The sequence below is a fragment of the Micropterus salmoides genome, unplaced genomic scaffold, assembly GCF_014851395.1.
Source record: "Micropterus salmoides isolate LMB-PRFRI ecotype aquatic unplaced genomic scaffold, ASM1485139v1 Ms_hic_scaffold_2428, whole genome shotgun sequence".
Lineage (NCBI taxonomy): Eukaryota > Metazoa > Chordata > Actinopteri > Centrarchiformes > Centrarchidae > Micropterus > Micropterus salmoides.
The window spans coordinates 207-11278 of NW_024041627.1; the positions used below are offsets into that span (position 1 = coordinate 207).

At 46.8% G+C, this 11072-nt stretch overlaps 1 long non-coding RNA gene across 1 annotated transcript; it reads left to right on the forward strand.

The window, feature by feature from the left end:
- Positions 1–810: 810 nt before the first annotated feature.
- On the forward strand, positions 811–10821 carry LOC119918798. The gene is made up of 4 exons (XR_005447500.1): positions 811–869; positions 998–1085; positions 4914–4971; positions 10314–10821. It is a non-coding gene; the product is annotated as an uncharacterized LOC119918798 (long non-coding RNA).
- The last annotated feature ends 251 nt before the right edge of the window (positions 10822–11072 follow it).

The window sequence follows — 11072 nt, forward strand, 5'->3', positions numbered from 1 at the left end:
CACAGACCCAGGTGAAGTACAGGCATCCTCAGCCAGTACGAGCACAGCCAGAAATGTACAAGCAAGCATCAGATACAAGCTGCTCAGACCCTAATGCAACAGTTGCTGCCCTCTAAATGACCACCAGATCTGTTCAAACCAGCACTGGTCTTTTCTAGAAGAATTTTCCATTCAGGCTTCTTCCAGAGACTGTTTTAATGAGGATTCTAATGAGAGCACTGTGGTGTCAGGTGGGACTGTTCAGCAATGGATAATTGTTTACATGGCTCACAAGTCTGAAACATTTCACCACATCAATAGAGCAATAATGCAGTCTAATCACAGTAGTATGACGAAATACCCACATCTCTTGCAACTCATTTTTCAATTTACACTGCTGTATTCAAACCTGTCTTCAGTGAATTTAAAAAGATAGATTTCTTTTATAAGATCAATAGATTTGAACATGTAATACTTTTTACTTTTGATACTTATGTACTTTTAAAACCAGGTTCTTTTTTTACTTTTACTCGAGTAATTTTTTACTGGGTGATTTTCACTTTTTCTCGAGTAACATCTTAACAATAACAATAACAACCTTGTTTAAATAAAACCTGTTTTATTTCTATATACATTTACCAGATGCTCCAAAGCTTCCAGTGAGTCCCTCTGCTGACATAGTGGAGGGCAGGGTGACTCTGACCTGCAGCAGTGATGCTAACCCTGCAGCTAATTATACCTGGTACAAGGAGAATGAAGACTCACCAAAAGCATCAGGACAGAACTTCACCATCACTGACTTCAGAGCTGAACACAGTGGGATTTATTACGTGAAGCCCAGAACAGAAGAGGACGTCATAACTCCACCTTACATCTGATTGTTGTGGCAGGTACGTTTCTGCATGACACTACCTGGCTGATTAACAGAAGAGCATCTCCTGGCAAACTGATTCATGATACAACTCTACTAGTGAGGTCCAGCACAGTTTATCTAATAACTGTCTATCTCCATTTCTAGAGAACTCAACAAGGCTAATAATTATCATCACGTTGACTCTGGTGGTTGTGATGCTGATTCATCTGCTTCTGTTTTGTCTGTGGATGAGGTGAAACTATAAGAATGAATCAGTTCTATTTCGTATAGGCTTCGCCCTCTAAGGCTATCGCTATTGGGTTTACCCCTTCCGCGTGCCTGTGCAGCACTGAGAATTTCAGTCTACGCACACCCACAGTGTGGGCCTCTCCTATGTCCGCACCTTGTATATACAACGGTGAGGCCCAGCCATCGGCTCCCATTTTTCTTCAGCACTGAGCTGTCTAAAGAGCAGAAGATTTGTCTGAAGAGCAGAAGATTGTCTAAAGAAAAGACTTTCCAGCCGGAAACAAAAAGAACGATGTCTTCCAGCAAGCCAGCCAGAACGGGGCGAGTCGCCGCGGCGTCTGCCACACGGGCGACATCGTGCTGGGTGATCTCCATCCCCACTGCGAGGCGTGCCTCGGACCGGAGCACGCCGGCCGAGCGCTCACTCTCGGTTCGCACTGCCCGTTCTTCGCCCTTCTGCCCCCCGAAGAGTGGCGGCTTTGCCGTTCAGGACGAGGAGGTGTGGTGGTCCACTCGCTCTCTGGATGAAGCCATCGATCTGCTGTTGATGGAAGAGCAGGATTTGGATGGCTCCACTCTTCCCATTCACGGGCTCCACTCTTCCCATTCCCCGGCAGTGCCATATGCGAGCTCATGCATAATTACGGCATCAATGGCACGCTCCTTCTGTGCGTCCAGGGGCTCCCCCTTGGTTCACAGAAGCCAGGCTGTGTCAAATGAGCCCTTGAAGCGGTCATTACGCTTCAAGGGGACAGGATAACACTACACACAACCCTGTGTGTGTTATCCTATCGCTGCTCCACACATTATGCATTATGCACGCTGCACATCCTCTCTCCCCTTGCCCCCCTCCCTGACATGGTCAGGTGGCTGGCCTGAGCCCAGCTGGCTGTGCGGTCTTCATGCAGCATGGCTCCGATGTCGCAGGCAGACCTTTTCCTCTGTTGCCTGTCCCTGCCCTCCCCCCCTCGTCGGGGGAGCGCCATGGTTTCGGGCTCACGCGTGCAGCTGCCCCACCTCGTGCCCTGGCGACTGTGTCTGCCTCTGCCTTTGCCGCGCACTTTTTCCATGTGTGTTGAGACGGCCCTGGAGCCACTGCGGCGGTCTGGCATCAGGGTCCTGTTTTACCTGGACGACCTGCTGTTGCTGGCGCCGTCCCGGGAAAAGCGGTGGTGCAGACTGCCCAGCTAGTCGCACACCTGTCTTACCTGGGCCACACGGTGAACTGGATGAAGAGTGCTCCCAGAGACTCACCTATCTTGGCGTGGTACTGGGCTCCTCTCTCCGGAGAGCGCGGCTCTCTCAGGAGAGGGTTGATGCGCTAATGGAGCTGCTCCACCATGTTGTCCCACGAGCGGCGGTGGCAGCTCTGTCAGTCATGAGGCTCCTGGGCCTCATGTCGGCGGCTCACGTGGTGGTTCCCCTGGGCCTTCTCCACATGAGGAGGCTGCAGCGGTGGTTCATCCGCCTGCGTGTCGACCCGGTGAGACAGAGAGGGCGCCGCATCTGCGTACCCCTGTCTGTGGCCCCGGATCTGGCCTACTGGCGGGACCCCCTCTCTCTCTCTCGGTCGGGGTCCCCCTGGGCGGGGTCACGTCCCACCTCTCGGTCTTCACAGACACCTCCCTGATGGGCTGGGGTGGAATCTGCCTCTCTCAGGTGGTGGGCGGTCTGTGGCAGGGCCGCAGGCCTCTCCACCTAAACGCGCTGGAGCTTCTCACGGTGTGGAGGGTGATCCTACCCTTCTCCCCTCTGCTAAGGGGTCAGCACGTCCCAGGGCGGGGTGCGCTCGGCGCAGCTACTGGGCCTGGCCAGGTGGCTGCTCCTGTGGGCGCGCACTCACCTGCTCTCCATCAGAGCAGAATACATCCCTGGCTTGCTGAACAGAGGGGCGGACATAATGTTGAGGGGAGGCCCTCGCCCAGACGAATGGCATCTCCATCCCGATCTGGTGGCCCAGATCTGGCTCCAGTTTGGCAGGGCAGAGGTAGATCTGTTTGCCAACAAGGAGAACGCTCAGTGCGCCCTTTGGTTTTCACTGAGCCTGCGGGACAGCCCCCCGCTGGGAGTGGATGCCTTCGCTCACCCCATTTGGCCTCCCTGGCTCCTGTATGCCTTCCTGCTGGTGCGGCTGATCCCGCGCCTCCTGGATCGCCTGCAGTTTTCATCCTTGGCGGTGATTCTGGTGACCCCAGACCGCACCAGCGCATCCTTCCCAGTCTCCAGCGGCTGCTGGCAGGGCAGCCGTGGAAACTCCACTGGAGGGGGGATGCTCTCTCTCAGGCAGGGGGTACGATCAGGAGTTACCCGCTCCTCGACCAGCCTTTCTGGGTCTGGCCGCCGAGAGGCGACGCCTGGAGGGCTTAGATCTCTCCCGTGAGGTGGTTCGCACCATCCAAGAGTTGAGAGGCACCTCCACTCAGTCCTCTTACTCCTCTAAGTGGTCGGCTTTCCAGTGCTGGGTCTGGACCAGGGGACGGATCCAGTCGCCTGTCTGCTGCCAGCGGTGCTTTCGTTCCTCCAGCCACTCATGGACAGGGGGCTGGCGTTCAGTATGGTTAAAACCTACACTGCCGCCATTTCGTCCTGTCACAAGGGCTTCGGGGACAGGACTGTGCTCTCCCACCCCCTGGTGAAGCGCTTCCTTAGAGGGGTGCAAAGGCGAAGGCCGGTGATGCGGCCTGTTGCCACACAGTGGGATTTGGTGCTGGTTTTACGCGCATTAACCCAAGCCCTGTTTGAGCCTTTGGAGACGGCGGACCCAAAATTCCTTTCGGCTAAGGTCGCCTTGCTCCTGGCTCTGACATCGGCCAAGAGGGTCAGCGATCTGGCTGCCCTCTCTGTGGCTCCGTCGTGCCTCAGGATTCAGGGCAACGGCAGCTCTGCAATCCTGCGCCCTAACCCGACGTTCATGCCTAAAAGCATTACGAGCTCCTTTCGGTCGCTGCTCATCACCCTCTCGGGCTTTTTTCCTCCCCCCCATGGGTCAGCGGAGGACGCCACGTCCCACCCCCGAGCGCTGTCCTGCTATGTGGCGCACATGGCCGCCTGGCGCCGTTCTCAGCATCTATTTGTGCTCTACAGGAAGCGGTCCAAGGGACCTCCCCTGTCGGCGCAGTGCCTGTCTCACTGGCTGTGCGATGCCATTTTCCAGGCTTATGTGTCTGGCGGGGAGTCTCCCCCCGGATGGCATCAGAGCGCACTCCACGAGAGGTGTCTCCTCCTCAGTGGCGTTGCACGGTGGGATGACAGTGGACGACATCTGCACGGCGGCCTCCTGGTTGTCCCCTTGCTCTTTCGTCCATTTCTACTTACGGGATGTCTCCCGTCTCTCTCAGACTCACTCAGTACTGAGTGTTTTGGCTGAGTGATCCTTCTTGTGAGTGTGCGGTGCGCCCTCTCCCACTGGACGGTGTGGGGGGGCGGCCGCTGCTTACATGGCCCTGCCTTGTGCGCAGCTGATGTTGTCGCTGTCGTGACCCCGCATGCGTCTGTACAGACGGCCCCCCACCCAGTTTCCCGACTTACGCATGTGTCGGCCCTCGGCCTGGGCCTCACCGTTGTGTGTATATATACAAGGTGCGGACGTAGGAGAGGCCCACGCTGTGGGTGGGCATAGACTAAATCCTCAGGGCTGCGCAGGTGTGCGGAAGGGGTAAACCCAATAGCGATAGCCTTAGAGGGCTGCGCCTATACTCCTGCCTATAATCCGGGTTACAGTACGTAACCCCCGTTCCATCACTGATCTTTAACTTTGAATATTTACCTTAATAATTTTGGAGTTATTGATTAAAATGTTTGTTTATTTGTTTGTTTTTAAAAATAAATTCAGGAAGAAGAATACTCTGAGCTCGACCTCTGAACCAAATGAAACCATAGAGACGTTAGAGGTGAGAAAACTGTTGGGCCACAGTGACAGAACTTCCTCCACCAAAGGTTTATAATTGTTTGGCTAAAGGTGCTTGCACACTGCCCCAACAAACGGCGCCAGACTCCAACCGACACAGACTGTTGGATCAGTGTGCGCCGTCAGTCGGTGTCAGTTGGATGGAGTCTTTAGAGTTTGACATGTCTAGTCGGGTTGAGTCGAATTGTAGAAAGTCAGACCAATGTGCACCGTTTTCTAACAAACCGCAACATTCTGAGAGTGTTCCCTTGACAATTAGCGTGGCGGAACGTCAGGGCGCATGATTTTGGCAAACAAGAATGGCTGGTTTCTGGACCCAGGAACGTGAAGAACACCTGATTGAGCTGTGGGAAGAGAAACCCAAACTCTACAACACAAGGAGCCAGGCATTTTCCAACCACGATAGCAAGATTAATGCGGTGAAATACATAGAGGAGAAACTGGAGGCTTCTGGTGAGTACAGCTAGCTAACTAGTAAAACAGTTCACTGTAACCCGAATACGATTTCAGATGAGGTTTATTGTTATTAATCATTGGTAATGTCAGTTCAACATAATGTTTGCAAAAAAGCTACTGAGTAGAGAACAGAGGGAAAATAGCTAAATTTGACAACTGAACATGCTCTTTTGATGTATGTGGTGTACTAATGGCAAGTTAAAAGATGCCTTTTATTATTGTTATTATTATTATTATTATTTATTTATTTATTTATTTTTTTTATTAATAACCAGGTACTAGGCACCATCAGGCAGTGATGGCTTTTTCACACCACGTCAGTCCTGGATTGTGCAGAAAATGATGTTTCTTGAGATCCACACGAAGAAAAGGCAGTCAAAGTCAAACATCCCTCAAAACATGAGAATATTTATTTTATAAATATTCATAGCATTCCCTGAACACACCTCCGTCTGACACTTGCATCCACTGTCTACATATATAAATTTATAGTTGCTGTCAACCAGGGCCATGAGTACTATGGAATTAAATTGTTTGTAATTGTAATAAACAGAGCCACTAGTTGGTGGAGGTCTAATTGCTACATGTTTCCCATCCAAAGCACCCAGACAGTGGGGGAACTGCCATTTCTTCTGGAATCCATCAGCAATCTCCAGCCATTCAGATGTTGTGTTTGGGCACTAAATGAAAAAATAAATTAACATTAGTAATACTTTTATGTTTTTAACAGGACACTCTATCTAACATGGAAGAAAATGGACCTGAGAATGAGGAGGACAACAGCTCTAAAGATGATACCAACATAGACCACAGTGAAGAAAATGTGACTGACACGGGAGAAGACGAACCAACCCCAAGTGGTATCACACCCCCACTCATTAGGCGCAAGAGGAAGTCCCCAGACACCCAAGCTCAAGAAAGAGATAAGCAAGTTCTGGAGACAGTTAATGCTACTCTGCGCACACTCACTGAGAGTGCAGTAGTGAAACGTTCTGATGGCATGATGGCATATTGTACTTGGAGCATGACTTTAGAGCCATTCAAAAGTCAGACCCACATTATTTTTGATATGTACAAGCTCAGATTGGTCAGCTTATCTACAGTATAATGTCCCTAACCCTCATAACCATCAGTATAACAACTCATTTTGATTAAATTGATGCATTCCTGTTGCAATAGTACCTGCTGACTATATCAATGTAGGTTATTATATATTATGTGATTAATTGTTTTCCAACAAAGGTTAAAGTCAAGGGCAACTGGACTTGGTTGAAGATATTGGAAGATGTTTCGTCCCTCATCCAAAGGACTTCTTCAGTTTGGAAAGAGGGACGAAACGTCTTCCAGTATCTTCAACCAAGTCCAGTTGCCCTTGACTTTAACCTTCGTCGGCTAACTATGACCTGGATGACTGAGAATCTTCATAGACATTAATTGTTTTGTTTATTTATTATATTTATAGATTTTTCTGTTTATTAAACAGACACAGACAAGTATATTTTAACTGCTTTGTGTGTTTGTTTGTTTTTTGCATCATTGATATTTGTTATTTTACTGACATGTGCCTAAAATGAAAAAAATCTAGAACACAAAGACATTTAGGAGCACAGTGAATAACACAGAGTTTATTAACAAATATATACTGTAAATTCATTTATTTTAAAAAAGCACCACAGAAAAAAGGGCACTTTCTCTTGGGGGATGAAAAGGGCAAGTGCTGAAGCCCTTTTTTGTCTATGTGTGCAATGCCTGCTGAAAAAAAACTTGTTGCGAGCTCCTTGTCCGACCCTTACACAGCCATAGTTTCCTGTAAATGGTTAGTAAAATTTCCCTCATTATTATTACGTACTGAATGCATTAAGATGAGGATGGCAAATTCTGACAGAAAAGCTAAAAAAAAGAAATTTATCCCAGTGTGACACTGACGTTCTTTTTGGTGAGGTTGAAGCAAGGAAAAGTAAATTCTTTGGTTGGTAAAATACGCACACACACATTGCTTCTGCACCGGAGCTCAACCCCCCTTAATAAGCGATCTTCCTGAGTAGTGACGGTGGTAGAAGGACATAAGAAACACACACGTGATAATCACAGTACATTATCCACCACTGTTTTGTGACTTTGTGTGCACGCACCATTTATAAATAAGACCCCCTGCCTATAAGCAGTAGCCTTTATGATATAGGCTTATGATAAATTATTAATGCATAACGTTGCCTTGAGATATATTTCACAAAGAACTGGCCACACAGGTTTAAGGAACAAATGTAGGAATTGTTGAGCAACCAATCCGAAATTGGTAAGAAAGGCTCTGGAAGGTTTCACCTTTAAAAGAAACCCCCAACATGTTAGGTAATACTTTTTACTTCATCTAAGTGTATTGTATGAATAAAGTATATAGACGTAGGCTAGCCTTTATACATTTTAGAACCTCACCTGTTGCCAGGAATCTTAAAGTCACATTCACCAGGAGAAATGCAGTCTCTGAAATTTGTGTTTTGAGTGGAGTAACCATGGTCAGTAAATGCTTGAAAGCTGGAGGCGCAAAACGGGCAAAGTTCGCAAAAGCTGCAGTGTCCTCAGAGCTTAGTTCTTTACATAAATTAGGATACGCCCCTTATGCTTCGCATTGCATTATCCAAGGTTTACTCCACAGTCTCCTCCTGGCTCGTCTTGATTGCTCTCTCTCCTGTACACGCCTAACAGCTTTAAGGGCCAGGTAGACCATGGCTACTTTTAGCATATTTAACAAGCCCTCCTCGTCGTCCATGTCAAATAAGGCAAAAAAAACAAACAACCTGGGCTAAATAAGATAAAGTAAGAAACAAAATTTGTCTTGTCAGTTGCTGTCTGGTCCGTGTGAACTGATGTGGTTTTCTGAACATTCTATAGACTGAAACTAATTACTGCCAACTTTGGAATGTTGGTGTTAGTGGGCGCAGTCTGAGCAGTGTGCAAGCACCTTTAAACATTCCTTTTAATCATGGGCGTACAGTGGGAGGAGGCAATAAACATATAATTTCTCAAGAATTTTTGAGGGGGACACAAATAATACAGCCAAATTGTATTTTTATAGGATACGTGTACACAGAGAGAAGTCTTGCTATTATCTTTCTGGCCAACAACACAAAGCAATAGTTGTTTAAATATGACTTAAGTTCATAGGTTCACCACGCAGTCATATTATCCTAAATAACCTGCGTCCTCTAGGCTACATATAAGTTTCTTCTGGGACAGGACGTCTCTTACTTACATACATACAGGTGCTGGTCATATAATTAGAATATAACTGACAACTAATGAAAACCCCAAAATCAGTATCTCAGAAAATTAGAATATTGTGAAAAGGTTCAATATTGAAGACACCTGGTGCCACACTCTAATCAGCTAATTAACTCAAAACACCTGCAAAGGCCTTTAAATGGTCTCTCAGTCTAGTTCTGTAGGCTACACAATCATGGGGAAGACTGCTGACTTGACAGCTGTCCAAAAGACGACCATTGACACCTTGCACAAGGAGGGCAAGACACAAAAGGTCATTGCTAAAGAGACTGGCTGTTCACAGAGCTCTGTGTCTAAGCACATTAATAGAGAGGCGAAGGGAAGGAAAAGATGTGGTAGAAAAAAGTGTACAAGCAACAGGGATAACCGCACCCTGGAGAGGATTGTGAAACAAAACCCATTCAAAAATGTGGGGGAGATTCACAAAGAGTGGACTGCAGCTGGAGTCAGTGCTTCAAGAACCACCACGCACAGACGTATGCAAGACATGGGTTTCAGCTGTCGCATTCCTTGTGTCAAGCCACTCTTGAACAAGACACAGCGTCAGAAACGTCTCGCCTGGACTAAAGACAAAAAGGACTGGACTGCTGCTGAGCGGTCCAAAGTTATGTTCTCTGATGAAAGTAAATTTTGCATTTCCTATGGAAATCAAGGTCCCAGAGTCTGGAGGAAGAGAGGAGAGGCACACAATCCACGTTGCTTGAAATCCAGTGTAAAGTTTCCACAGTCAGTGATGGTTTGGGGTGCCATGTCATCTGCTGGTGTTGGTCCACTGTGTTTTCTGAGGTCCAAGGTCAACGCAGCCGTCTACCAGGAAGTTTTAGAGCACTTCATGCTTCCTGCTGCTGACCAACTTTATGGAGATGCAGATTTCATTTTCCAACAGGACTTGGCACCTGCACACAGTGCCAAAGCTACCAGTACCTGGTTTAAGGACCATGGTATCCCTGTTCTTAATTGGCCAGAAAACTGGCCTGACCTTCACCCTATAGAAAATCTATGGGGTATTGTGAAGAGGAAGATGCGATACGCCCGGTCACCGGTCGGAGCCGAGTAATATTTCAGTCCTCAGCTGATCAATCTGCGCATCTCTAGCTGTAGAAGATGACTTCCAGTTCAATAAGCTGTTAAACAAGCTACCGAACAAGCTAGGTAATGTTATAATAACAGAGTGGGCTCATAGAAAATAATCGGTTATCATAACTTTTTGCAATGATTAATTTATTAATCACTCAGCTGCAGGCTATAAAGACAAAATAATCAGTTCATCCAATGTTTAAAGTGCATAACACAGCCCTGCAGCCATCTTAACATTACTGGAGCTCCACAACTGAAGGATTTGAACTGGTTTTCTCCAACCAGACTCCTGTGAGGGAAAGCAGGCAGTGGACCAAACCAAGAGGGGGGGACTCAAAATGTTTCTAAACTTAAAACACACTTTAATTGCCCGGTTTGCATTTGCATTGTTTTACTATTTACAGAATTATTCTAAGTATATATAATTTCAACCTGTGCTTTTAATATAAAATCTATTGTTAAATTTCCATTTATGAGGCCTTTGACTCTCATATTGTTTTCTCTCCCCATCAGTTGGAGTCTGATCCTGTTTATACCAACATCTCAGCCTTGAAATAAAACTGTATGTGACTTGAGTGGAAAACAGTCACAGCAGAGGGACTCACCTGGATGGAAACAAGGAGCAGTACAACATTGAAGTAGTGGAGAAGCGGGGCTGTGAACAAAGTGGATAGATTTATTTTTTTGAACTCCAAACATTTTAATTTTTAAATTTTATTAGCAGCAGCAGGTGGACGTCAACAGCATAACTGAAGATTGTAGAATGTAAGCTTTATTTTTACCTGTGGAGGTATGTTACATACGCTTAGTATTTAACTCAATATGCTAAATGTTTTTTAAAATTCTAATATAATAAAGTGCTTTTAAGAAATACTGGTTGCCCTTCATAACACACATTTCCTGGCCGGGAAAACCAATAAAGTCTGTTCAAAAGATACATGTTTAACGGGAGAAGAATTAAGTATTTCACACACATGTACAGTCTATATTTAAACACTGAAACCAAACAGAAGCCCAGCTCTGTCACACGATGGATTATTAGGGCCACGTTGAGGAGTAAAAAAATTATGAGATTATGAGGATAAAGACGTAATATTACGAGAATAAAGTTGTATTTTTATGCTACATGTTAGGGGAAATATCAGAAGAGCAGCCTGCTGCTTCCTTGCATTAAAATGAGGAACGTGGAGCATCTTGTGAGCCAGCCTTAAGCCAGCCTCCTTCGAAAACGACGTCAAGCCAGCCCTCGCGCTGTTTTGAGATGCAAACTGC